We start from the raw sequence: 26,480 nt of genomic DNA, 5'->3' as shown, positions 1-26,480 counted from the left end.
GAGAATGAATAATGCCTGTATTTGATTCTTTTTCAGATCATTCTTTGGACTGTTGCTGCAGGATGTGTCGGCATTGGACTCCTTTTGGGATGGTACGACGAGAGAGGAAGGATCCCATCAACCCGGGCTGAGTTGAGAACCCGAGTGTCGCGTTCCTTCGCCGCGTGGGATTCGTCGCCGAACTTTTGGGTTACATTGGCTAAGCAAGTGACGAAGACCCCTCATTTCTGCTTGACACCGATGGATCGGTGACGGACATACTGGCAACTTGTTTGGTTGCTGTCCCTGCTTCATTAGAGACTCTGACTCATATTTTTAATATAACAAATGCTCGCCCCAATGTTCTTCTGGGCGATTTCGCTGCCCATGAGTATTGCCCCTTGTGTACTGTACTGTTAGACCCGATACCGCCTGTCCAGTCCCAAATAGTTACCTATAATATCACACAAGGTGATTTATGTTTTTTCCTTACTTGTGATCCTAGTGCGATTTCTGAATGTATGCGTTTAAAATTGAAAGGTGCCACTTCATTCACCGCTCATGAACGAACTTTGTGCTTTCAAAGGACACCGAAAACATGTACGTCTGTTCAGAATAACATGACTTGCAAGAGTATGGTAGTTACCCCCAGTCACTATCGCACGATGTTACTACCTGCCGGATGGCTTTTCTCATGTGGTAATACTTCCTCGCCATATATCCCCGCAAATATTTCTGGAGGCCCTTGTGCCATTACTAGACTGAGCTTGCTCATGTTCTCATCACATCCGAATGCCAACTCTCGTGTGATCCGAGATACAGTGAGGTTACAGGAGGATTGTGACTCATCTTTGCATTTATATTCCAAGTCTGAATACCTTAGCCTGGCTGTTTCAATTGTTGGTGTTCCTGCTTTGGCAGTTTATAATGCCAAATCTATTGGGAAAATGGCCTGCTGGATGGTAAAATCCATCAATCATACTTCTACAATCCTGTCTGACATGCTATTAGACGCCCAGGGTGAACGAAGGGCTATCTTACAAAATCGAGCGGCCATTGATTATCTTTTGCTTAAACATGGACACGATTGTTCTGATTTTGAGGGTCTTTGTTGTTTTAACTTGTCGGATCATACAAAATCCATTCAGGTTCACATTGATAAATTACATAACTTGACAGAAGAAGTTAGAAAACACATTGACCAGGGCTGGTTTGACTGGCTCTTTAATTGGTTACCTGATTTGCATTTGTTACGTCAAATATTAGGAGGTATTCTGATTGCTATCGGCATTTTGATTTCTATCTGTTGCTTTATTCAGTGTATTCCTTCACTACTTCAATTCTGCACACCTGGTACTAGACATAGATCAGTTAGTCTTGTTTCATATTATTCTTCCACAGATGTTAGTTCTGTTTAATGAATGTATAATAGACTGAAGTCAAGGGTGAAATGTTCTGCTCGATTTTCCCGGCCTTCTTGTGTTAACAAGTGATTGAATGTGACTTCAGTCTCTTACCATTCAAGCCTAAGGGTTAGAGTAGTGAATGGAGCCTATTTACTAGGCACTTCGACATGATTCTGTGCTCTTCCCCATAGATCAGGGCTTGCACACATAGCCTAGGGGATAGATTCGTTAGTATTAGGGATAACCTGTCCTGTAGTGAGGGTATTTCATGGAGCTGTGCTGAATTCAGGCCTGGTAGGCCTCAAACGGGAGAGACTCCATCTTTCTTTCTGCTCCGGCAGCTTGGGATGATTCTAGGTCAAAAGTAATGTTTTAGTTATGAGGTGTTATTCGCTTGGAGAGAACCGGTTCAGGCCGGCCCTTATCGAAGGATTGTATTTTTCTTCATGCCGAAGACACTACATCAGGCCGGCCGGCTGGGAACGTGTCCTTGGTACGGGGAGGTACAAGAATTTGGTGGGCGGCAGGTTACGGGCCGGAATTTTCCATGAGGAAATGCACCTCTATATTAGTGAAAGTTTGAGGCAGTTACATGTTCAGTCCGTAGGCGGCATCTAGCCGTTAGCAGTAAAGCTACTACTTATTCCAGGGAAGACAGACGCCATCTTGAAGGCGGAGAAGAACCGAGAGACAGATGCTTTCCTAACAGAATAGCCAGAGAGGAGAGAGTAGCCGATAAGGAAGAGGTCCCAGTGACTCGGAGAAGGGTGATTCCAGGCGAGCCGAGGCACAGACGAGAAGGGAGCCTAGATGACCACCGAGTGCAGGCTACATACTACTAAGGTGATGTCGACCCTTTCTTATTAGAGTGTACAACTTAATCTTTCACTTTTCTTTGCAGGTTATGTGTTATATCGTAATGTTATGTGATTGTGTATGTAATGAGTAATAAAGTATCCAGTTTGTAGTGAACCAACATGTGATGCGTGTTCTTGTATAAGAGGGTAGCCTATTCTTCTAGTCAGCTGCGGCTACATGAACAGATGTTAACCCTGATCAGGTAAGTGGTAACTGAATAAAGGAAAGAGGAGCCCCTCGAACCTGAGAACAGGCTATGCCCGAACTGGCAATCCTTGTGTGATCTGATGAATAGTGAGACTGATTCCCTTTTTGTATGTTATGGTGATCATAGGATGAACTGTCGTATGAGACTGCCGTCTAGGTAGAGAGGTCTGGATTCGTAGGGGATCGCGAGGCCGCCGATTGTGCTGAGACTGCCGTCTGGGTAGAGAGGTCTGGGTTCGTATGGGACCGCGAGGCCGCCACTTGTGATACTGTCGTACGGGCAGAGAGGTCTGGATTCGTAGGGGATCGCGAGGCCGCCGATTGTGCTAAGATTGCCGTCTGGGTAGAGAGGTCTGGGTTCGTATGGGACCGCGAGGCCGCCACTTGTGATACTGTCGTATGGGCAGAGAGGTCTGGATTCGTAGGGGATCGCGAGGCCGCCGATTGTGCTGAGACTGCCGTCTGGGTAGAGAGGTCTGGGTTCGTATGGGACCGCGAGGCCGCCACTTGTGATACTGTCGTATGGGCAGAGAGGTCTGGATCCGTATGGGATCGCGAGGCCGCCGATTGTGCTGAGACTGCCGTCTGGGTAGAGAGGTCTGGGTTCGTATGGGACCGCGAGGCCGCCACTTGCGATACTGTCGTATGGGCAGAAAGGTCTGGATCCGTATGGGATCGCGAGGCCGCCGATTGTGAGGTCTTGGTATGCATAGTAGGAATCCCCTGTCCTTAGGTGATAGATATATGTGGTTGCAGGATTGTAAATAGGTTCTAGGGAGGGGGTAACGTTCTGGCTGGGTCAGTGAGGCTCTGATGAGCGGGTTCTATCTGATCCGAAAACCCAAGCAGAACAATGACGGGTACTGGTGTGGAGGTGGTACCCAGCTCTTGGGGCCAGAAGCGGTCACTCCAGGGATTGTTTTTCGTGGGGATGATAAGGACTTCTGTTTTGTCAGGGTTCATTTTTAGGGAATTGGCCGTCATCCAGTTTACTGTGTATCTGCGGATGTTTTGCTCCAGATCTTGGGCATGGGCGGAATTATCAATCCGGAGGATGAGTTGAGTGTCGTCTGCTTAGTTGAAGACTCGGCAGTCCATAAAGGCTAGAGCCGCCACCAGAGGCTGTAGGTATATGTTGAAGAGGAGCGGGGACAGTGCGGAGCCCTGGGGGATGCCGCAGGTGAGAGTGCCCCTGTCCGATACCTGCTCCCCCAACTGGATCCTATGGGACCGACCTGACAAGAAGGATTCTAGCCACTGGTGTGCCTGCCCGTCAGTGATTCGGGCCAGCAGCTGTGTATGGCTGACCATATTGAACGCCGCTGATAGATCTAGTAAAATCAGGGCGCTCGTTAGGTCTCACTGGCATAGGCTGCGCACATGCGCAGTCTCGCTGGCGAGATTTAATGTTTTGGGGTATTTTCAGTAACGGGCTTTAAGCCCCGCCCCTCTTCCATTGGCCGGCATCACCGTTTATGTTAAACGGTGGCCAGCCATTGGAAAAGAGCTGGTAGTGACGTTTCCGTTCGGCTTTTTGAGTCGTCCCATTTGGACGGGCTCGTCTGCCTTCCGTGCGTCGCGAAATGTTTCTTATCTTTATGGGGCCAAGCACTTGGCCCTATAAAGATAAGAAACCTTTTAGCAGGCGAGGCCGTCCAAGTGGGACGGCAGAAAAAGCCAAACGAAGACGTCATGGCGAGCGCTTGTTCTAGCTTCCCTTTCTGATTTATTTTCTTCATTCGCCGCCCACAAACAGAGCGCAGCTGCTGCGCCGAAGCGCGTGAGGTTTTTTTCTTGGAAAAAGATAGAGATTTGTCCAGACGTCTGCCCTTCGGGGGATTTGCAGGAGCACTGTAGAAAATCACTGTGCATGCAGCGCTGACCTCTGGGAGCTGAGGCGAGCAGCTGGAGTGACAGGGCCCGGGAAGAGAGGTGGAGAGCGGGGGGCATCCCTTCTGAAGACAACGCGGGGCTTACCTGTGGAGGGCGCTCGGACGTGGATCTCTGGGAGCTGGACAGGGCCCGGCAGGCGAGGGTGACCGGGGACCTTCACTCCTGCAAACGGTGCAGCGCTCAGTGAGGGGCCTCTGGGAGCTGGCAGTGAGAGGCAAGACCGGGCACCCTCACTCCTGCAAACGGTGCAGCACTGACCTCTGGGAGGGCGCTCAGTGAGGGGCCTCTGGGAGCTTGCAGAGAGGCGAGACCGGGCACCCTCACTCCTGCAAACGGTGCAGCACTGACCTCTGGGAGCTGGCGGGGAGAGGTGAGACCAGGGACCTTCACTCCTGCAGACGGTGCAGTGCTGACCTCTAGGAGGGCGCCCAGGGAGGGGCCTCTGGGAGCTGGAGTGGTGAGATTGGGGACTTTCCCTCCTGCAGATGGCGCAGCAGCTGCTCTGACAGCGAGTGTTTGTATTTTTATTATTATGCAGAGCACTGGGCACGCCTTGAATGAATGATCTAATGTTAGGACAAACAACTGCCCCCAAAGGCTTCCGGGCGCTAGCCAGATCACTCACAGCATTATAAGATCAACGTTCACACTGTAGTGAACCAGCCAGGTCATTAGGAGCTTCCTAGAGTGATTCTCTGACTTAATGGGCTAGTGGCAAGAGGAAGACCATGCCATGCTTCAGCCACTCAGTAGGAGAATGACACTCTCCCCTTTTGTCACCGGTGAGCTTTGGGAATTTGACCAATAGCGCTCTGCCCTTCTGTAGCTCAAACATGTTCCTTATTCAGCAGTGCACTTGGCAACAGCTTCAGGGGACTAGTGTAGTTTCTCAATATTGATGAATTTTTTATTGAGCAGTGTATGGTATACAAATAGAAACTTCAATAAACACATTTCACCCCGGATGACATTTCTAGTCCATAGATCTGTAGAATTCCTTTAAATGCATCATCATTAAACAGCACCTACAATTCAGAGCACATATTAACCATAAGTGCAATATCATTAATGAACGTTATAGTGCTCAGTCACAGCTAAAACACATTTTGCAGTGAAACATGTGAATAAAGTGCTTTCACTTTCTTAAAGGGGAAAGATTTTTTTTTTTAAAAGTGCATCATGCTAAAAAGTGACACATGAGCATAGTATATTTTAAGCTAATTAAAAAAGGCAAACACAAAACACATACACTTGAACGGTATACTATTCTGAACTCAGGCCAGCCTAATATAAATTGTCATGTTAAGACTATGCGTCCTGAAAACCCTAATAGGAAGTATTAATAGTTAATCAGTCCCTATATAAAGTGCTATGGTATCATGAAGAAAATATAACCTTTAGTCTCAACAACAATCTCACTTCGAAATATCTATAAAAACACAACTTTAAGATTCCTGGACGGACTATTTAACAAAGTGCATTGTGCTCAGAACAGTCAAAAGCCCCCCATATTGCAATTGGTGGAATATATGCATCTTTTTGTTTGTAAACATATTCTGAACTGAATTGCGTGTGACACGAGGTATTTTGCCATTATCATACCCGGAGAGAGCAGCGATCTGGTGGGTACACCTAAGCCCACCCAAGACCTATCCATCACGGGGCAAACCTTGCTATACCCAACTGCTTCCCTGATTCTTGTGCATGGCTTTCGGGCCTTACCATCAATGACAATAAGTCTTATGCCTTCTTTTTCCGACAGGTTGATCGCCCAGAGACAGTTCAGTTTGGCTCCCATTCCCTAACTGTTGCTGCACACACTTTTAGATATTTAGGCATTCAGATTTACCGATCAGCGCCAGATCTCATTGAAGGCAATCTGGGCACAGCTGTACGATCGCTCCGCTCCCAGGTCAATTTTTGGTCCTCCCTACCACTCTCGGTGATGGGCCGAGTAGCGATCTCGAAAATGGTAGTCCTGCCCCGGCTTTTATATATTTCTTCACCAACCTACCGGTTGTGACCTCGACCCCGATGCTCAACTCCCTGAACACTACACTCTCCGCTTTGATCTGGGGTAATGGCCGCCGTAGGGTTGGGTTGACCAAGTTACAATTAGACACTGATAAGGGCAGGCTGGGTGCCCCAGACTTCCGAGCATACTGCTATGCAAGCCAATTGCAATGGCTATCGTATTGGCAGGCAGGGCGCAACTTACAGGAAATAGATTTTCCCCCTCCAGACGTAGACCGGGGGCGGCTCCACACACTGCTGCTCCCGCAGGCTAGGGTACCAGCGGATGCCACGCTGCTCTTGCGCACGGCGCTCACTTATTGGAAAAAAGCCACTCATTACACACGTAGTTGCCTTCCCTATTCCAACACTACTCCACTCCTTGGGATCCCTACCCCCACTGGCCTGCTCATTAAACGACGATTGCTCCTTGGGCGGAGGGTGGGCTGACCACAGTTGGTGACCTATTTGATGACGGCACATTAATGGACCATGGTAATTTTGCACGACATCATGGGGTCACAGATGCATTGTACCTACTGCATGCTGCACTTGTGCAGTATGTGAAGAAACATTGGGCCCCACACAGGGAGGAACCCCCACGCCACAAAATGGTCTTTATGACCTACCTGATGGGAAACGGCCGCCACCTTACCAAATGGCTCTACAAAGGCATGATCACCCACACCAGAATCCCACTAACGGATCTACACAATAAATGGGCTGCAGACCTGGGGCCAGACATGACGGATAGGGACTGGGACAAAGCCTTAGCATACCCCAGGAAAATTCCACGGAACGCCAAATTCAAATTCATCCAATATATGGTTTTGCACAGGGCGTATCTCACCCGCACCGCTTACAACGTATCTTTCCGGCCACACAACACCGCTGTCAGAGATGCAAATTAGAGGGTGCTGATTTACTACACATGCTATGGCAGTGCCCTGTGCTTACCCCCTATTGGTCCGAGGTACTGTCCTTGCTCACAACTGCGGTTGGGATCCCAGTCCCAGACACGCCTGCAGTATGCCTTTTGGGACTGATAAGACACCCTAAGGCACAGAAAGTGCAACTTCGTTTTGTAGACCTGTCTTTGCTTCTGGCTAAACGCTCAATTACGATGCGGTGGAAATCGACCACACACCCCCAACTTTCCAGCTGGCAAGGGGAAGTAGTGAGATGAGGTGGAGTGGAGAGTGCTGCCATCCGCCGGGAGGAAGCCCGGGGACTGCGCAAAAGGGTTCTCTCTTTAGACTGGGACAGTGTCCTGGAAGCCTTCAGGGCCTTGGCCCCGCCACCTGTACCGATAGCTCGGACATAACGGTTTTATTACCTAGCCCCTGTTTTCCAGTTTCCATGTTTAGGGAATTCCATTGTTTGTGACTCCTGCACTATGGGGCGCATACATACCCCTTTGAATGCTTGCATGCAGCTGGGAGTAGATGCGGGAACACCTTGACATATGCACTAGGAATGGTCGGTGCCAGATGAAGTAAGGGGAGGGAGGGAGGGATGGGATAATTTTATTCCTGTACCATACACTTATTGTTGATGATAATGCATGTACACCGTACGATGACTTCAATGTATCACAACATTGTGTATGACTGTAACATGTTGTGATTGATGGGTTGAAAAATAGAACATTTAATAAAATGTGTTTTAAAAAAAAAAAATACCTAACTGCTTCCCTTGGGCTGGTGGCCTTTGGTCTCCAGTGACTTTACCTGTGAGATAAGCAGCAATGACCTGGACCATTAAGTCTCTTTGGATATGTGAGAGGTCAGCAGGGATGAAAGCAGATGTTATCTTATCCCTCCAATATCAGAGGGATTACTGGAACACTCACTCACACTGCATCGAAAGATAGAACGCAAGCTCCCATTACAACCAATACAGTGATATAACCAAATAAATCTACATCAGAAAGATTTTCCGTTACCAAAGGCAGAACTCTACGAAATAAAAAATGTAACAAATGGAAAAAAGAAATATTGCATCACATCAGACTAAAAATGTTCCATCCATCCTTCTGCATGATAGACGCACATATTATTACATGTTTGTTAAATGAAAATAAGTTAAGACCACTAAGAGTTTCGATGGCTACTTAAAAAGAACAGCTCATAATTAGCAGAAAAAAAGTGTTTTTTACATTACAAGATCTCTATGGAACTACCATAACTCTTATTCAAGACGAGTTAATGACTTGACTAATGACCTTATAGCACTATTATGTATTCATTTTTACCAAACCATCCTGGAAGACCCGTATTTTTGACAGAATGATGACACCGAAGAAACCGAGAATCATACCTGCCAACTTGAAGAACAATCTCAGAGTGTGATGAGGGGGCGGGGCCTCGTGCCGAGAAGTACCTGTTAGACACTTTTGAATCCCACCCCACTCGTCCACAAGCCCTCTCCTCCCCCCCCCCCCCCCAAAAAAAACAAGCATTTGCAATGCGATAGGTCTCGCATTTATGCGAGTTTAAGCTATTGGTATTGTAAATGACAATGTGTTTTATTTAGGTTTCAAAAACCAAAACATAAATAAAAGGCACTGTCATTTACAATGCCAGTAGCTCAAACTAGGGTAAATGCGAGACCTATTGCATTGCAAATGCTTGTTTTTGTGTTGTCAGCCATAATTCTGAGATCATCAAGTACAGACAGCATCACTAGTGCTGTGAAGGGCTCTAAAACCCACCTGTCGGGCTTGGAGTAGTTGGTGTTCCTCCAAGAAAGACGAAAGTGTTGTGAGGACATGTTGTTCGACAACTTTTGCCAGGAAGGGGAGCTGGGCCTATAATATTTTAGATTAGCGGCGTCTGCTCCAGGTTTCTTTAACAAGGGGCTGACTCTGGCCTCCTTCAGGTTGGAGGGTAAGTAGCCAGTCTCCAAAGAGTTGTTCAGTAGAGCGAGGATCTGCCTTTCCAGCCCGGGAAGGTCCATTCGGAAGATCTTCGGGGGGCAGGGGTCTGCAGGGGAGCCTGATTTGGTGTGATTCGTCAGTAGTGTCAGGGACGTAGAATCTAGATTAGGGAAGATGGTGAGTTGCTTGCAAGGGAGAGGAGGGACCAGATTCAGGACTAGAGAGCCCTGATTGATAGGGGTGTTATCAATCTCGGAGAGGCTAGCCCTGACTTTCTGGAGAAAGAAGGTCTGGAACACGTTGCAGTTTACGAGCGCGGCTGCAGATTTCAGCTCAACCTTTTGGCTGAGTTCTTTCAGTATTCTGAAAGTCTCTTTCTGCTTGTATGGCGCATCTATAATTCGTGCCTCGTAATATTCAGCCTTCCTGGTCGTGATGGATTTTTTGTATGAGGTAAGTAGGGTTTTATAGGTTGTCAGCTCCGTTGGGTCGTATGATTTACGCCATCGCCTCTCGGCTTGGCTGAGTCTTTGCTTCCTTTCAACGCCTTGTTAAACCAGGGGGCCCCCTTGCCCTCGTCTCCAACTCTTTCCCGCCGCTCCGGTGCCACTTGATCTATGGAATCGCGTAGGGTGTTCGTGGGGGCTTCACTCTCCTGGTCAAGATTCCCTTCCTTAAATATTGGCGGGGGAGCCTACGTAGGGTATCCACTAGGTTGTCTGCCTCAATTTTGTTCCAGCTTTGCAATCTTCTACACCCTGGGGGAGGTTGTGACAGTTGGCTGTCCAACGGGACCCAGCAGCCAATTAGTGAGTGGTCTGACCAGGCACAGGGGCTGATATCCATTAGACTGGCCCGTGGTTGCGAGGCCCAGATAAGGTCCAGGATGTGCCCTTTATTGTGGGTGGGGCCATCCACCAATTGATGGAGCCCCATCGAACTCATCGCTGTCTCAAATTGGCTGATGAGCGGCTCTCTCGGTACAATATCCCAGTGATTGTTGAAGTCACCAACCACTAGGAGTCGTTGGTACCGTGAGCAGAGGTCAGTAATAATCTCTGAAAAGAGATCATTAAATCTAGGGGTTGACCACGGGGGACGGTAAGCAAGTAGGAGGCAGTGAGATTTTGACCCCTAATATATCTGCATTTTCAATGCTCTCTGCAACTATCTTGGTAACCATTATTCGACCATTATAAGAGTCTTAAAGTTAGCAAGGAAAGCAGATCATGAAGCTGGCTGCACCATAGGAATCAAGCTGCATCTCACTCATGAGAATCCACATGGTTGTAACAAGTCTTTGATTGCTTATGTTTACTAGTATAGCCGATTTCCATCTTTGCTCTTCCCTTCTGATAACCTACGACAATGCAGACTTGGTAATGAGCAGTGGGAAAGAGACAAAATCATGCATTACAGATATGACATCATTTGTACAAACGAAAACAGAAGGGTTGGTGCATATTTGTGAATGAAGGAATGCACATATAGTTTACTTTATAATATTGTACTATGCAACGTGATAATCAAGTATTGCTTGAATATATTTGCAGTATTTAAGTGCAGAGTATTCTGTTTTACATTATTTATTATTGATATTCTCAAGAGTTTCTAGAAGGTTGATAACTACTGATCTAATTTTTGTTCGAAAGAACACTCGTCCAGAATGAAAATAAGTGAAAGGGCATCACACCACTCTATATTGTGAGTTTTAACAGTGAAATAAGGTTATATAAGCCGAACAAAGACCAGGGGGCCTTAATACAAGGCAACATTGGGATAGCCATTGCAGAATCAGATCACTGATTCTAAATGAAGGCTACTGGGGAGACACTTAGCATTCACATCTTTGCTTGCTGAACTTACCTGTGCTGCTGGCCTCAAAGGACAAGCCTTGCTATTAGAAAAACACAACTCATATTGCTCAAACAAGTTTGCAGGTGTGCACCAGCTCTGAAATTCAAAATAGGTTTTTATTTTATGATGTGCTAGAATTGGCTGATAATTAGAAGTAGGAGAATGTTGGCAGAACTGCTATAAATATAGAACAGTAATCATGAGGGAGAATTTCATCTTGTTCATGCTTTTGGTAAACGTTGCTACTGCAGTTTATTGATACTTATTGTGGTTACAATTTATATTGTATGCTCTAGATTAGGATTTTTATTCTAAAAATAAATCTTTGAAAAAATGCCTCCTTTTCTAGTACCCACTAGTGTGTACTTCAATAATGAAAGAGGGTTTGAGCTTCCATCAACTATCTCAGTAATGTCTAATGGGATCCATCATTACCTGAAACACATCCCACTCAAATATTGATCAGTGAGTTGTGGGGTGGCTGCAGTACGACTGGTTTTTCACACTGACCGAGTCTTTAGTGCCAGAGGGTCTAGAAAAAGGCACTTTGTATTTCTAGAAATATATCACTTTCTCGTACGACCAACCTACATCATTAAATGAAACCCCAATACAGCATAGGACCTGCCATAAATTTCAGAAGGTCTACACAAATTATGATTTTACTGTGAGGTGCTTCATGATACTCTTACCAAACACTATGCCATCAAAACATGAATGGGAATAATTTTGCTGAGTTCTCTCAGCTAACTCGCTCTATCTCCACTTTCAAGTCTGCACCAAAGCTCAACATCTCTGGATAGAAGCTCCTCTACTGTCTCTCTGTCAGATGTGGATTTTGCTTCCCACTATGAATATATAATTGTGTTGTCATGGTCTCTGACTCATTTACCATAGAGTTTGATCATCACTTATGTATTCATTAAAGTATGCATGTACCTCAATAGCTTTTTCCATGGCTTTAACAATTTAAGCGTCTCAAGTGTAGGAGTGGTTGATTTTGATACACATATATATGAATTTTCCCTATTGTGACAGTTTTCATATTTGCAGTTTACAAAGTTGAGAATATTTATTTTAATCAAGGCAACACTTTGGCCCCATGTTTATCTTCCTTATTGAACATGGTTTGATTGTATACTGCAAGTTGGGAAGTTAAAGTCTAAATGTAAGATCGAGAACCTTTCTTATGCTTATCTTTATTCATTCAATGAAATGTATTCTATACCTGACATTAAGACATCTTATAGCATCAAAATGCATGCTCCCCTGCTTCCGAATTTCCTATTTTGCTGCACCGCAACAAGGGCTTTGGAGTACGGCTTGCTGGTGTGTTTCGTAGTGTAATACAGAATAGAGGGTTTTCTTGGCCCCCCAACTCAGAACGGAGGAAAACAACCACCGAAGAAGTTATGCCCCTACAGTTATAGGCCTGGTAATGTACCCACTCCTGACCAGGTAACATCCAAGCTTGACCAACACAGAAAGGATAGCCACCTAAAGGGGAGATCGAAGTTCATGAGAGAAGGAAGGAAGTTACAAAATAATTGTATTCCAACTTCTAAAGAAAGAGGTTAAAATATTATTCGTTAATCATTTTGGTACACTGAAAGGCAGAGGACTTGTTTACCTACTGACTGCTTCCCAAACGAACCAAAAGCTTTTCAAATGTTAAAGTTGTTAAAACAATTCCTCTGATGGCAAGAATGAAGTCAAGCTCCGCTGGTATTCATACTGCTTTCATGTTATTCCCAATAACATCGTGAACAAGTCATCACAAATATTTCCAGAAGCGTGCCAACGACTTGCATTCGGATGTCTATCAAGCTCACATCAAAAAGAATATCTGTCACAAAAGGTGAACGTTTGGCAAATGATAAAGTAGTGAATTGCGTTGTTAACATGAAGGCCAAGCAATCATTCAACTACTCCTTTCCAGGAGTTTTGCCACTCAATCACAAGAGCACTACAATAAAAGTGTAGAAAATAAAACAAACTGATGGGCAGAATGCTTGAAATAATGACGAGGCAATTCGGGTTAGATTGCTTCTATTGGAGCAGGATCAAGGATGATTTGGGTATGACGGATCCCTGTCTGATGTGGCATGGTGGGCAAAAGTAAAAAATAAAACAGAAGACTGAAATCCGACCCAGAGTACTTAACAATTGTTAACAGTAATTCAAACCAGCAACCTATCAGTTTGTTGTTTTGTTTGGATGTGGTCATTTGAATACATATATTCTGAGGAACAAGTAGATCCCGGTTTCAAACCCATAGTTCTCCTTGACCAAAGTTTGAGATCCTGGACAATATTAATTTCCCTATGCTTCCGTGACCTTATCACCACAATTGGCTGCGCCCAGACTAGCTACACCAAATATTAAGCAACATGCAGCCGCGGTCGGTAGTAGGAGTACCTGCAGGGCTGTGACGTGGGGAGGGGCAGGGTGGGGGGTAGTAAACTATGGATTACGGAGGTTTACAGGTAAATTAACATACAAATTAATGAAACGAATTTCGTTGCGTGCACTGCATCGCATTTGGGGATGCAGTGCACACAACGAAATTCGTTTTATTAATTTATATGTTAACTTACCTGTAAGCCTCCGTAATCCATAGTTTACTACCCCCCACCCTGCCCCTCCCCACGTCGCCGCCCTGCAGGTACTCCTACTACCGACCGCGGCTGGCAACATGTGAACATTTACAGAGTTTTACATACTATTTGTGACGCTTCAGTTACGTACCCTGCGATGTTGAGGCTTTGTCACAAAGCATGCACTTAATCTTTCTCGGAATGTGCAAAAATCAGGTGGATTGATGACAAAAAACACAAATGGTAATAAGTACACAGAAAATGATCTCCGTCGTAAAAGCCAGGACCATTTAGGTGGTAAACTACAATGCAACACTGGCAGAAACCAGGGCACCGAAGTTTCGAGTTGGACAGGAAAACTACTGTAAACAAGCAGAACATATTGCTATCAAAATGTTGGAAGCATGGTCGCTATGGGATACAAACAATTGATATTTGCCATATTGTAAAATGGTGTTCTAAACCACTGGAATAATTCAGCTGAAAGTTATCAGAAATCAAATCATCTCAAATTCAAGGCTATAATGAAACCATTCTGTCTGAACAAACATTTACCCGTTCTTCCCATCATTTCTTTCCAGCCTACAGCGATTACAAATGAATGGATTAATATGCATATAACTAAGAGAAAAGAAACTAATGCCCCGGTACTGCTCGACTCACCCTTATCCAACTGTGGATTATACTCATCCATTCCAAGAATTTCAAATAAGCGAGTAGAGCATCTATGGTGTTACAGCGGAAAAAGGGCAATGGAGAAACAGTTCATCCCTCTGCTCTAGTGGAAGCTGGGGGAGCCAAGAGGAGGCATGCGACTTTCCACCTGCTCCACACTGTTAACAGTAAGACCTCTCACAATCCTCTTCCTACTACTTCTATTTTACTACGTACCTATGGCTTCTGGGAAGTTGTGTTTCGGGTCTTTTAGCATGGCTTAAGGAGGTATGCATACAATGGTAGGTGGGAGGGGGGAGAAGTTATCAGGAGGGCAGTGTTAGAATTGGACAATTGTAAGTACAGGCATTCATTGAAATTTGCAGTCATCTATCCCTGAAAGGAAAATACTGTTGGTATAATACTGCAGAGCCATTCAATTGTGCCCACTTCTATGCTTGTGGCACCATAAAATAACCTAGAATGGTAGCAACTCAGTCTTGTCCTCACAATGTTTCCTCCTGTTTGTCTATAGCCTTTTTAATGCTGTGAGATTTAGCCACACCACTAGTCACAAGTCATTTTTCAACACTTAATATTCTTTCTACAAGAACGTTGATTAGCTACTGCTGAGAATTCTTAATTAATGATCCCGTTGTTTTGCTCAAGAATCATTCTAAAATACTCTCACCATGCAATCTGTAAAAAACATATGTAAAGCATTCTATAGACTTAAGTTGTAATTAGTGCACTGCTATCAGACATTTTGACCAGGGATATTAATATTATACATTTTGTACCTACCTATTATGTATGGGTAGTTTGCATATTTGGGTATCAGTTCTTTGCTGAAGGAACACCATGAATGCTCATACTTTGTGCTTGGTTTCTGTGCACATTTCTGCCGATATCTTTTCAAACGTTGTGTTGCATTGTTTAAGGTAAACGAGCAGATAAATATATTAAAAATAATCCCATTGCACGCAAGACGCAACTAAGAGTTGCATAGTTAACATAGTGTTACAGAATACAAATTCAGGATTCTATGTGTTTAAAAAGCCTGACCATGAGGCGTTCTCCCCGTGATTGCAAGAGAGTTGTTTAAGATACGAGTGTACGTCATGCATTTTGCAAATATAGCAACTGTATTGCATGCTAGTAAAGGAAGTATGAATAGAGTATTAATTAAAAGAAAGGTCTAAAAACTACACCACTAGATGCTAATTTTCAACACCACCCTAGGGGGCTCGTGGGGTTAGTGCAGGTCTTGTAAACGTTTTTACGTCATATTAGGCAAAAGCCAATTTACCAGCACAAGAGTGAGTGTTCAAACATGCTACCTGTTAGACGGTACAAAAAAAAAAAATGGAACACGAAATTCCACTCATGCCATGACTACAAGTCAACAGTGTATTAAAGTGTCACACTTGCAATTAATCCTGCTCATGTTCCTGAAGGAGAACGCTGTAAAGTATAATTAATCAGGTTACGCGGAGACCGATGTTAATGGCCCAGTGTGCTTTTAAATTCACTGTTCGCCATATTGTAGAGAAGACTACTACTCAATTATCAAGCATTGGAGAAGAACAGTGACAGAAGTCACCACAAAGATTTTTACCTCTGTCTTCTGAGAAGATTTCACCTTCGAGTTCAATATCTTAGCCACCCAGCGCTCCTCATAATGCAAGTTCCAATTACACGCCTCAGCAACAGGCAGTGCACAGATCCTGTTTTTGCTCTGAATCACCAAAATAGTGCTCGAGAGTTGCCGATTTCATAAGTTGCAATTCCCAATTTAGACAACAAGTGTAAGTTTGGTCAACATTCAAAGTTAGTTAAGTAGCATATCCAGCCTCTTAGCTACTCAAACTGATCAATCTTAATTGACAATAAAGAAGCAGCCACCAGGCTCCTTTACAATGGGATAACAGAAGCCAAACTTCATGCCATACAATACAGCTCACTTCATATGCATGATCAAATATGAGAAGATGGACTTAAGCAGATGGCAATGAAACAGAAGTGTATAGGACTCCAATCGGGTCTCCAATCTTTTCTGTAGAAACAGCTACTTCTGATCAGTGAAAATCAATGTGAGCTACTGAAGGCTAAGCAACTTGCACATTGTTACCAGACAATCCTACATCCAGCACAATCGTACAACCATTTTTTTATGGGAGAAGTTTAAAGTGTAGAAAACATGTTCTGCAAAAATGTTCATAATATGGAACATTTTTCTGCACTTTAAATTTCTCCCTCTTAAAAGAATGACTGTATTTTTCAGTTATAATATAACACCGTATCTACCAGCCACTGGGAGCAAAATTCAATTTGACCACATAGCAGAAGAGGAGGATCATCAGTTAGATCACAGGAACAAACCTGATGGTGTCTTCTATGAATGGGCTGTCTAAACAGAATGTGGAAATAAAAACATATTTTTAGGTTTTTAGGACATATGCCAACCTGATGTCCAGAGTGAAAGAGAAATACATCAGAGGTACAAATAAATGGCATGGCAATGGGGCCCAACATATCAAAGTACTACCTAAGAAGAAGTTACAACCAACTTAATAAATCTCTGCAAGAGCAACACAAATGAATGTTTACTTCTAACCCAAGTTCTTTAAAGTACACAATGGTGAGCTTCAGGATATGCTGTACCAGAGAGAACTTTCAAGGAGAAATCTGGAGGTTCACCAGGCCCGTTATGAACATATTTAACTACAGCAATGACATTCTGGTTTTTGAAGTAGATCATTAAGAGAGTGACAAGTCCCAAAAACAGGTATGGTAAAAATAGCAGAAATACGAATTTAGGAAGACCAAACTTACGTTTTTGGAGCCACATTGTCAAAGAAAAGTGCCTAACCTCTGACAAAAGAATGGTCTTGTATCAGTTTATTAGAGCTCAAAACACTTTTTCCCCAGTCATGGCCTGATACATCAAAAACCGACAGGATCAGAATGCACAAGCAGAACCTAGCCAAGTGAGGGTACTTACGTAGATGCTGGAAAATGTGAAATCGTTTCCCTAGAGACCAAAAAGTACAGCCAGTGCTAAAAGTGTTGCAAACTTTGACCAGAATGTGTGCAAGGATCTCATAGTTATCACTAGTATAGTAGACTTTGTACCATCCGGACACAACATCAACAAGGCAGCAGTTCCCAGCAGGTTGAGTCATGTATGAGAAGGCTACTTGCTGATGTTCAGAATGCCTACCAACTGGTCTAGCAGTAACAAGGGCCTTTTGAACACTACAATCTCCTCATAGCCTCAAAAACAGATGATGAACAACTGACCACAGTAAGCAAACAGAGATGCTGGCGATCATTAGAAGTATTAATGCCCTCAATGCTCCCTGAAACAGATATATGGGGAATTCACCTGCTTGTCTTATGTAATCATTCCCAACCCAGCCAAACATAACCAGCCAATTTAGATGTCGAGCCACACACTACAGAAATGAAGAAACATATCTTTGACAGATGAATATCTGAATACTGTCATGAGCAAACAAGGTTCAGTGTCCTTAAAAGTGATACAAGAACATTCTTGAAAGGATGCCAGACTAACAGAAGATTATCCTGCTAAAAACCATGCAGTAGCAGCACATAACTGAGATATCACCCTCCAGGGATTGATAAGCAAGTTATAGCAGCATGCAAACTTGGGGACTACAATTTATTACTATGTATTTTTACCTGCATGTTTGAAGTGGTGCTGCTTGGAGAGAGGGAACCACAACACAAACTTGTAACGAAGAGGGTAAATCTCTCCAACAAGTTTACAAGGAGGCAACTAGTTTGAATCAGAGAGAGAGTCTTTATTGGAAGAGCACAACTGTATCCCAGGATCAAATTGCACCGACGCCTAAATATAAAATCCAGTAATAACCTCCAGGCTAATCCCTCATCGCCACTTCTTACCAATCACCCAGACTGTGTGGAGACAAGGTGTGCTCTGCCTCTGTATAAGAGGGAACCACAAATTCCTGTACTGCCAGCCTTGTAGAAAAAGTGGGAAAAGCAGCAAGGAAGAGAAGACAAGAAAGAAATCTTCTAGAAACATAAGAGCTTCCTCACTACAATGAAGAGCTGTTGACCAAACCCCAGCAGTGGTGACTTAGACTGATAAGGACATGACCCTGCTACATCACCATCAAGTTACTTTAAGGAACCCCTCACCCACCTCCCCACTGCTGTCACCATATAAAGCACCAAAAATAACAAAGTAGTGTTCGTCCTACCACCCTCGACCTGGATGCTGAAAGAAAATATCCCAAGTCATACTTGAGGTTAACTGTACCCTGCAGAGGCGCAGAACCAAAATGTAGCCTGTACTCCATGATACAGAGCAAATACACTGGACAGCAAGGCATGACTGCTGCTTTTGGGATACCTTAGCTGGATAAAAAACGTTTTTTTTTTGTTTGTTTTTTTAAGAAGATCTGTTGTGTTTATACAGATTTCTAAAACTTTTAATTTTCAACAGTGATTATGGGAGACCCCAGTAACCCCTTTGGTATGTAAATATTGATTGCAATCTATTAGGCACTGGAATATTTGAACTTTTAGATCACTGATCTTATCTTAGGTCAGAAAATAACTACAAAGGCAGCCTCGAAACCAGAGAGGCTCAAAAACATGTACTACAGGGTATACATTAGATTTTACAGTGGGACACTAAACTAATGAACTGATCTTAAAGCACCTCCATAGACTGTCCTATTAAAAACTTTTAGACAGCTTCTGAAAGGTCGCGGCCATTATGTCTTGCGGGTGGGTGGGGGGCAGGTTTAATTTGACAAAAAAAAAAAAAAAAAAAAAAAAAAAAGACTTACCATTCTGCCGGCTGGGTCCCGCTTCTTCTCTGCTCCTGCTTCTGCTCTCCTGCCTCCGGGAGGAACAGGAAGCAGGCAGTCAGGTTCCCTCTGGATCCTCCCCATAGCCAATCACAATACTGCAAGCAGTGTTGTGATTAGTGGGGACACCGCCCAGCCAGTGGCTTACGGGGAAGCAATTTTCTCTATGTAGGCTGCATTGCAGCCTGCATGGAGAAGATCAGAGTGCACATGACTGGTTTGGGCGGCCCCAGAGGGCCGACCAAATAGTCATTGAGCCCTCAGAAGTGGGTACACCACTCCACCCCTGCCCTGCCTGCTCGCAGAGCATCCCCGCCCACCCGCAACCAAACATTAAATGGTAATAACGGAAAGTTATTACCATTTTATGTGTCTGCTTCTCGCACTGCATGAAAGTAGCGGGGTGACGCTCCTCTGCCCTAGTGGAGGAGTCGCCTCTGCTTCTGACCTTTTCATGCTGCTAAACTCTTATGTTAACACTGTCCCAGTATATCCAAAAAAGGTGTCTGCTCTACAGAATCCTGACAAAAGAAAACTGAGGTAGTTAACAGAACAGGGCTGTAGCCTTAATTTAGTTTCTTAAACAACTTTCAAATGGTTATGACTAAAGGTGTTCACCTTAAATTATACTCTACCGTAATTCAAAGGTGTTCATTATTTTTAAAGTAATGACCATGACCAGACATGTTGATCTTTTGCCAGATAATACTGATAATCTTGGCACGCCTAATATAAAAGAGGTCTTGATGACTTGGCCAACCTAACAAGCAGCGTAAACAAGGTTTTGACATCCAACTTACTGTCTTAGGCCAAGAACCATCTTGGTCTTGGAGACACATGCAGTCTCTCCTTTGAAAAACCTGTCATTTAAGGAACCTCTGTAGTAGTGCTAACCTTTCAAAATAATACTGCTGTAAGTTTCTATAAAGGCCAGAGCACCATATATAGAACCAGTGGCAAGCAAAATAATTTAACTATTAGGTAGTATACGGTGTTTCTAAAGTTAGTTATAAGAACATAGCTTGTTTTAAAACGTTCATTCCAATTTTTTTTTTTAAATAAATCATTTAGCATGGCAGTGGGTTGGGATATACCAGAGAGTAGACTAGTGCATCTATTAATGGCATTCAACACCGCTGACCATCAGATTCTATTACAGAGGCTTCCCGATTTTCACATCCAGGGTGTAGCCCTGGACTGATTTTACTCTTTTCTGTGAGATCTTAGTCTGTCCAACTGGCTTTGTTTACAATGTCACCCAAACTAGTGCTGTGGCGAGTTCTTCAAGGCTCCATGTTTTCCCCCCATGTTAAATGGTATATGTAGGTGGGTACTCATCCACTGCAAACCTAGCCAAATGAAACGGAGGAATTTTGAACAGGGCTATTAGACAGACAATACAATCCAAGAATGACAGCAGGGTGGAGACGAGATGGGTTCCCCAGTCTGAAGAGAGGACGGGAACCTTCTATGGTGATGAGATGTAGTGCGTTGTCTGAATGCTTGTCTTGAGGTCTTTGCTAAACTAAAGGAGTGATTGAGTTGGGTGGTTCGGATAGGTACAGAGATGTTGTTCTAGATTCTGGGTGAGTAGATAGAGGAGACTTGCTTCCAGTTTTTCTCTTTTTTGATTTTTTTTTTTTACTTCCGTCTTCCATCCTGCAGTGCCCTAATTGCATGCAAGTCGAGAACCACTGACAAATGAGAATTTGCCAGCAAAGCTAGCAGGTTTGCCAATCTTAAAGGCTTTGTAGATTATGTAACTGCTTTTGAAGATAATGGAGGGCAGGTTAGAGAAGCCAGTATATTTCCTTCAGGGTCAGCATGATTTAGTTGAATTACTTCAGATCCTTGAGGCCTACTGCAGTGTGAAGGGTGTCTTTAAGGAGGGCACTCTGGTGCCTAGGAGACCACGGAGAAGGATGTTTCCACATTCCATACACGCGAGTAGGAGTGCTTAGGCTACTTGTTTAGTAGAGAGGACCTGTAAAAAGGTGCATTGGCATTCCTGGCGATGTGTTCCTTGAAGGTGAAACCGATTGACTTGGAATTAGGTAAAAGTTAAGAGTTGGATGCGTCCAGGTTAATGTTTTTCAATCTTTATCTCTCTATTCTGGTTCATCAGTCCATGAAATGTCTTTTTCTCTTTACAAGTATGCAGATCAACAACAAGAATGGTGGGGTGATATGTTGGTGGATAAATCCAAACGGTTTGAAAATCTAATTCATTAAAATCAAAGATTAGCACAACTTCAGCAATTCCTCCAATTTGTGGCATGTGAGTCTATGGCATACCACTAGGAGAGCCTGCCCATCCCCTATGCGACCGGAATGAATTCTTAGAGTCTTAATAAGACTCGGATAGTACTTATAACTCAAACTGCAGCAGCATTCAGTTTATTTTTCTCACGCTAGTGGCGCATACTTCCTCTTCTACGTTTTTCATAGCAAATCATAGCTCCCAATGTTTTTATCAACTCCGGCACGGATTTTTGCATTTTCGTCCATCAACAGCTTCCAGCCAAATATATAGGCAGACTGCAATACTTTGTATACAGAGCACGCAAAAGTTCTCTTATCATGCCACCCCGAGCGCAGTTAACTGCACTTAATACCCTGGGCATAACACTTTCTGTTGTTGTAGCCAATTTTATGATTTGGGATTTTTTAAAATAAATATCTAGCCAACTTTATTGGCAAATACATATTGAATATGCTTCCTTTGTCAATGTCTGAACTACATCGATAAGGCTTTTTAGGTCGAGCCTAGCAGCAGCACGCATGCACTGCTGGCTCTGCGAGGCATGCTGTAATACAGTATGCTGTGGAAGCCACGCCCACTCGCCTTCCATATTTTTCATTGGCTGGTGTCATTGTCCTTAGTAAATGCTGGCTTCCGATTCATTATGAGGTTTGTTAGTCCCTACTTGTTATCGCCTTGTCGCCATATGTTACCGCCCATAAGGACTGGACCTTTTACTTCGCGCGTTACACGGACTGCTTTATCTAGTGAATGAGCACTATTTTTGTTATTGACACTAATGGGGAAAATGGTGGCTGCTTTATTTTGTTGTATTTGAATGTTGAGCGCAGCGTCCGCTTCAGGGACGCCGAGCTCTGTTTTTTTTTTTTTATTTCAAACTTTAATACTGAGCGTGGCGCCTGCTTCAGGGACACCGCGCTCTGCAATACAAGAGATGTTGCTTTTGGTATTATAAATGACAAAGCCTTTTTAATTTTTTATAAAAGGCATTGTCATTTACAATGCCAATAGCTCAAAAACAGTTACAAGACCTATTTCATTCTAATGCTTGTTTCTATATGAAAGTACAAAATGAACCAACTGGGGCGACATATCCTTTCAAATTAAAAGTGCTCTGCTGTAGGATTCGCTAGCTATACTAACTACCGGAAGCCGGTTCCCCTGTTGTCATATGCTGACGACACTGTACTGATGACTTTGACAGCTAACAGTCTTCAAAAAGCCCTGATCGCGTTTACTGATTTTATGACGCCATTGGATTTTAAAGTCAATTTTAGCAAGTCCTTTATTATGGGTTGTGGCCCTAAAAACATAAAGACGAGGAAATTTGTAGTTAACGGAAGAACTATTGAAAAGGTACCCACTTTTACATATTTAGAGAATGTTTTCAATAATTGAATTGGGACCACTCGATTGTAACTAGGGCCCAATAGACCAGTAGAATTATAGAAGGCTTGTTTCGTTTTGCAAGCAAACTGGGACATAAACCAGTGGCCGAAATTCTAATCTTATATAAATTAAAATGTTGATCAGTTACAACTTAGGGGGCAGGAGTATGGGGAAGCCAAAAAAAAACTGTCAGTTACAAATTTTGGAAAACAAGTTTATAAAAAGATTGTTGATGGTTCCTGTCAGTTCTCCCACAAAATTCTGTCATTCTGAACTATGATTGGACTATGTTGAAGATAGAGTCAAAATTGCCCCCCTGATTCTATGGGGGAAAAGTGTGGTCATCGGACGAATTATCATTTAGCTGAGCGATTATAAGGGATTACTTAAATTTAGAAAATGTATCGTCCATTCCCTGGCTCTGCTATGTTAAAAATGCCTTTAATAAGATCGGATGGGAAATTATTATGAAAACCCGGATGGTATACAATCTAATATAAAATTAACCATCAAAAATGCCTACTACAGTGAGCTAAGAAGATCTAATCTGGAAGATGAGACCTCAAACCATGGGCTGCTAAGCCATCAGCAATTGTATCTATCTTTTAGTATTCAGACACAATCTCGCTTCCTCCTGACCAGGTTTCGTCTCTGCACACTGCACTTTTTTGTGGCTTTTCCCAATCAGGTGAGCTGGTGTGAGAAGCCGACTCCCTGCCCCTGTAATAATTTAGCCGAACAAAGCACAATGCACATTATGTTGTTTTGCACTTTATATAAAGATACAAGGGGATGCTTTATCAGGCCCATCCTGAGGGAAATTTCCCCCTGCTCAAACCAGGATGGTTTTAATCACTTACGATCTTTGTCCAATCTCGTCATTTGTTGTGCTGTGTTAAATTTTATTAGAACTTGCCTTATTAATCCGGAAAAGGTATGAATCGTGATATGGAAATAGAGAAAAAGGGCTTTAAGCAATCATAGGGTATCATTTTTTATCATGATATCCTTGGACTGATAGAATATGGATTTTAAGGATAATCATGTTTTGACATTTCATATGTTTTTTGGATATATTTAATATGTCTAAAATGCTATATGGAAAGTTTTAAGATCCGTTTTATCATTTTATCTATGTACTTTTATGATTCTTATGAATCAAATAAAGTTTTTCAAACGAAACTACTGCCAAGGCCACTATATCTGACATCAGAAGCTTTCACAATTTAATATTTTTGTAAACATAAGCAATATACAAAAAATAAAAAATATTTATACAAAATTAACAATGTAGCCTTGGAACCCATGCACAAAACCTCAGAGCACTTTTTTCAGCCAGCTGTGCAAATGACCAGATAATATGCCTTCTATCACAATGTCAGACAGCAAATTAATAAAGTGGGCAGACAGACTGCCCAGTGTTGTGTGTATTGTGTTGGGTTAAAGAAACATACGAACGAAACTTTAACAGACTAATTGGTGAAGAGGGCTAATCTAAGGCCCAAGCAAGTATGTACAAATTTGTAATCTTTTGGGGGGAAACATGAGGCTGGTGAGACACAAAGATGTCTCAAGGTCAGACCTAAATATAGATAGATCGATCGATATATATTCTAAAACAAATAAAAGGCTGGCTACTTAATGGCTATAACAACCTGGCAATTATCCTTCGGAGCCTGTTAGAATTTACCAAGATTGCCAAAACACGTATTTTTTTCCATGGTAAAAGCAACTCAGAAGGCGGTCTACTGGCAAATAATATGTCTCCGTGAAACACATGGAACACGATAGTGAATTGAAGTCAACACGAAGAAATGAAAAGGGGGCTAGCTACATGATAGAAAGCAATTGAGGTAAACATTAAGAAATAACAAAAAGTGGAGGGTCGACCCTAGAGAAGATAGCAGGGGGAAGTCAAAGAGCATGTTACAAACCGAGATATACAGAATACGACTGATAGGTGCTCAATGCAGCAGAAATAGGCTTCTTGGGGCACGCACCAGAAGCATCAAATGTCAAGGGATGGGGTACCAGAAAACACAGAACTTTAATTAAGCCATGAGGGTGGTAGAACACACATAAAACAATCAAAGGTTTGGAGGGAGAATACGGACATGGAATGTAAAAAAAAAATTGTGTCGGAATGGACGATGTTGAGGACTGTGGGGCCGGGTGTGGAGTACCAATACAAACTAGTCAGCAGGCGTAGTGGGAACACGCAAAAACGGACGCAATAGAGTAGGGATGCACTATGACAGACCGTAAAAGGGAAGGTTCACAGAAAAGCGAGTGGGAACAATATACGAAAGGGCATCGCAGTCACCAAGACTGTTAGGTGCACACACCACCACATCACAACACCGGAAACATCATGGTACATCATAATGAGAACAGTGTTAGAGACTTAGAGTACACCAAATGGGAAAGTCGGGGCGGGAGATGGAGCGGTATGTGGAGGGGGCCCTACTAGACACGAAAACAACAGTCAGACAAGGTATGGGAAGTTCCAGTGGGGCCGTGGACCGCATCATAGGGCGAACTAGCACATTGGCATAAGCGAACACCACGCCACTGGGTGACCAGACTGGGGAATATTGGCAGCTTCCTCCCTTTGGCACGTACAACTCGACTTTGGACAGAAAAAGCTTAAAATAGGATTCACTGGGTTTATCTCTACCAAAAGGTGGTACTATAAACGCAAGGTGCTAGCGCTACTGACAAGGAAGCGATACAGCGAGGCCCTAAACGTTGAGTACAAAGGAGATCAGCTGGCACAGACGAGAGGGCAGAGCCTACCCCAGCTGTCTCACAGCTGGTACCTGCACCCCCGTCCCATCCACACCACCTTACCTCGGGCTGCTGTCTGCCCCGCCTCCCCGCCGGCTCTCTCCTAACTGGGGCTCCGCCTCTTTGACCGGCTGTCTACAGAGGCGGAGTCTTTCTCTGGAGGGGCTCTTCTCCGCAGGAATTCAGTTTAATTTCCTTCACTTCTTGCCCCCTCCCCTTTTCCTTCCCCCTCACAACAAACTCGGTGTGCAATATGGCCGCTCCCGGCGGAAGGGCTAAGGATAGGAGAGTAGTACCCACTTCCGTTGATGAAGTTCCGGTTTTTCTGGCCGTTTTAGACACTAGTCCGCATATAATTAAGTGTTTAAGTCCATTTGGAGGCCATTTTAGGAGTAGTAGAAAAGAACCTCGGATAAGCCTGTCCTTCCTCCGGTAGATGTATCTCGAGCCGCCGGTGTTCCAACAGAACTTTTTCTTCTATATGTAGAAGAGGTGGCCATTACGCCTACGTTCCTTGTCCTCCTCTCATTCCTTACAAAGTGAGATAATGTTACCTCGTGACAGAAACAAAACAAGCACTTACAAAGCCAATAGGTTTTGCCTATGTAATTGGATTTATGTAGTGCTTAGTACCCCTGACAAGGCAGGGAAGAGCTTTATGGCGAGTAGCATGCTACTTCGGAACCCAAAATTAGTGCTTAATCTAGTGGTTATTGTGATTAGTTATGTTCTTTCAAGAAAAAATGCCATGCATGGCTTTTCTAATGTGTTTTAGCCACGTTGTACAGCAGCATGGCTAAAAGTTAGTGGCCTGGTGTAGAGCTGAGTGATATA

General features: G+C 43.6%; 1 protein-coding gene across 1 annotated transcript in view; it reads right to left on the bottom strand.

The window, feature by feature from the left end:
- UBE2J2 (ubiquitin conjugating enzyme E2 J2) overlaps positions 1–25,920 on the bottom strand; it is a 189,487-nt gene extending 163,567 nt beyond the window's left edge. The window contains exon 1 of the mRNA XM_085609619.1: positions 25,710–25,920. The gene's annotated coding sequence lies outside the window, so the exon portion shown is untranslated. The remainder of the gene's footprint in view (positions 1–25,709) is intronic.
- Positions 25,921–26,480: the final 560 nt, after the last annotated feature.

Source organism: Triturus cristatus, chromosome 1_2, assembly GCF_964204655.1.
Source record: "Triturus cristatus chromosome 1_2, aTriCri1.1, whole genome shotgun sequence".
NCBI classification, from domain to species: Eukaryota; Metazoa; Chordata; class Amphibia; order Caudata; family Salamandridae; genus Triturus; species Triturus cristatus.
Note: the sequence above shows the minus strand (reverse complement) of the source record. Positions and strands in the feature narration are given on the sequence as shown.